This window comes from Cyanistes caeruleus, chromosome 13, assembly GCF_971803275.1.
Source record: "Cyanistes caeruleus chromosome 13, bCyaCae1.hap1.1, whole genome shotgun sequence".
Taxonomy (NCBI): domain Eukaryota; kingdom Metazoa; phylum Chordata; class Aves; order Passeriformes; family Paridae; genus Cyanistes; species Cyanistes caeruleus.
Genome location: NC_141713.1, coordinates 7,587,050 through 7,589,914, shown reverse-complemented (window position 1 = coordinate 7,589,914; position 2,865 = coordinate 7,587,050). Strand labels below are relative to the sequence as shown.

The 2,865-nt window shown below is 52.3% G+C and overlaps 1 long non-coding RNA gene across 1 annotated transcript; it reads left to right on the top strand.

Moving 5' to 3' along the window:
- Window positions 1-401: 401 nt before the first annotated feature.
- LOC147650677 (uncharacterized) lies at window positions 402-2,551 on the top strand. Its single transcript, XR_015275770.1, has 2 exons — window positions 402-789; window positions 1,631-2,551. It is a non-coding gene; the product is annotated as an uncharacterized LOC147650677 (long non-coding RNA).
- The last annotated feature ends 314 nt before the right edge of the window (window positions 2,552-2,865 follow it).

Below are 2,865 nucleotides of genomic sequence, written 5' to 3'. Positions count from 1 at the left end.
CAGGCTGTGCCTGGCAGGGGTTGCTTTGCACTGGAGCTCACCAGTGCCAGCCCCAGGATGGTGACGATGGTTCAGGTGGAGGGAGGGGGGGCACGAAGTGGAGAGGGAGCTTTTAAAATGCTGCAGGGCTTGGCATGAGGCAAAGAAATGCAGCAGGGAGAAGGCTCTCTTCCAAACTTACATATATTATTAAAAAAAAAAAAAGAAAAAAACCAAAAAGCTGGAACAAAAAAGGCAGCTTGAGGAACGGAGCTGCTGGAGTTTTCCGAGAAGGCTCCCAAGATGCACAATGGGAACATCTGTACCTCGGCTGGCGCCTTGGAAGGGTCTCAGGCCGCAGAGTGGGGCTGGCGTCAGGCGGCTGCGGCCCTGCCTCGCTGCCTCCCTCTCCCCAGAGCTTTGCCTCGGCTCCTCCCGCTGCCCCTCTTGCCTCGCAGCGAGCTGTAAATCCCCTTTCCCACCTCTCCTCCTTCACCACGGGCTCTGGGCCGCCGAGAGCCCCGCAGCAGGAGCAGGGGAGCAGGAGGTTTGGCCCTGGGAACAAGCGTCCTCTGTGCTGCCCGTGAAAGGCAGCTTCATCAGGCTCCTGCTCCAAACGCCCCGTTTTTGGGAGCTGCCAGAGGCTCAGCCCTGCTCTGGGCACAGAGACACAGCCCAAAGCCGTGCACACACGCAGGGGCTCGGCTCTGCTCCCCTGCTTTGGGGCTGCAGGCAGCCGGGATGGATCCTGCTGGGGCTGGGGGCTCTCTCTGCCTTCGTGCCTTGGGCCTGCTCCTGCTGGGGGAGTGGGTAAGTGCCCACAGTCATTGCTGCAGGCTGGCCGAGCCCCACAGGCTCCCAGTGCGGCAAATTCCCATGAGCTGAGCTTCTGGGAAGTGAAATGGGCCCTCTGGGGTGGCAAGGGTGGCCTGAGAAGCAAGTCAGATGGGAAAACTCCTTCCCCTTGAATTCCCATCTTTCTTGCTCCTCACCACTACTGCCCCTGTCCCCTCCTGGTGGTCCCTTCAAAGCTCAGTGCTTGCCTGGTGCCAACAAAGGAGGTTTGAGAGGAGACTGAGCCCACCTGAGGCTTGGTTCTCAGCAGGAAATTTTCTCTCCAGGGTGAGAAGTAAATGTGGAAAATGCATTTATGTTCAGTGTAGCATGGGATACAAAGCACTTCCCTCACAAGGGGGTATTCCGAGCTTTGCACAAAGGTAAATTATGGATATGACAGGAATGTGTAGCTGTACTGAGGTGTTGTTCCTGACACTGGACATAACTGCAAAATTTTGGGTTTTATTTGCAGGGTTGGGGGCAGTGGGTTGTCAGGTCCCCAGGCAGAAAGGGTGAAGGTTTCTGAGGGTGGGATTTGCCAGGGAGGAAGGTGCCATTCCCAGATGTGACATGAACCTGCATCTGTTCAAGGCAGGACCATCATTTGATTGTTGGAGGGCAGCCCCCATGGAGGAGCCTGGAACTGAATTCCCAATTTAATTTGGTCAGGCTTTCCTCCACTGAGAGGACCCTAAAAGATCAAAAGGAGTCTCTGTAGGCAGCTGTTTTGTTCATGTGCTCATTCTCTACGTTCATCCCCAAAATGAGAGATGCTAAGGAGGCCTCTGAGTGCTGTTTTCCTCTGTTTTCATAGCAGCCAGTGATGCCAGAGGCCAAGAGGACCATTCCTGCCTCCTGCTGACATTAGCTCCTCAAGACTCATTGGCAAGGTGTCCCCTTCAGGACATTTAGGCTACTGATGCTGAAGGCAAGCATAATTTCCAGCTTGATCTGCTCAGTATCAAAACCCTAACCCTAAAAAACAACAATATAAAAATAACAATAAAAACTTGGCACAGTTGCTCCAACCCTGATGTCTGGATGGCTCTGCAGGACCTGGAGCAGTGTGAGTCCCTGTGAATGGACAGAACTCAGGGTTTGCCTGGGGCAGGGCAGAGATGAGAAACCATTTTTGGAGAAAATTTTTTCACCCTAAACTGCATGTTAATGGCACCTTAAAATGACAACAACTGCTACTCTGTGTAGCTCTGGCTTTGATGCTTTCCATCATGCTGCTATTTTAAGAGACCAGAAGATTAACAGGGACTCTGGGATGTCCCACAGTGCCACCACAGAGTGGTCTTGTGTGACTTGGCCCCTGGAAGTTGCCACTCATGGTTGGGATCCCCACCTTATAAAAGCAGGAGTGGTTTCCAATAAAAGAGAAAAGGTCTCCATCGTGGCCAGGTGAAGGCCAAATGCAAACAGACCCAATGCTGCCCTGCAGCATCTCTGGCTGTTCCTACCCTGGGTCCTTGGGTGGTGCCCTGCATCCCTGTCCCACCACATCCTCCTGCCCATGGCAGGGTCTTCCCTAACAGACACAGCTAATGTTACTTTATGCCCCTCGTTTTACATTCCTGAATGAATTCCTACCCTCTGACTAACGCTAATGGGTGTTAGCTTGTTTTCCTCCTGTCTGGTGCTCAGGAACTACAGCTGTACATGTTTTTTGGTGACAGTTAATGGATGGTTAGTCACTATTTTACTCAAATGCATTTGCGATGGAATTGCCTCTTTGTCCATTTTCTCCTCCTGTTTTGGGGCTGTCACCATAATAGCAGTAGAATTTCAAAATACTAATGGATTCAGGAAGACCTGGGATATGGGAGAGAGGCCAGTGCTCTGGTTATCAGACCTCAAAGATGCCAAAGCATGCAGGGATTTAACTGAGTGATATAAGTGGCCTTCATGCTGCTTTCGTGCTTGTGAGCTTCTGAAATACATCCTGGGAAACAGGGGCATAGCTGGTCCCTATCCCATCCCATCCCATCCCATCCCATCCCATCCCATCCCATCCCATCCCATCCCATCCCATCCCATCCCAGC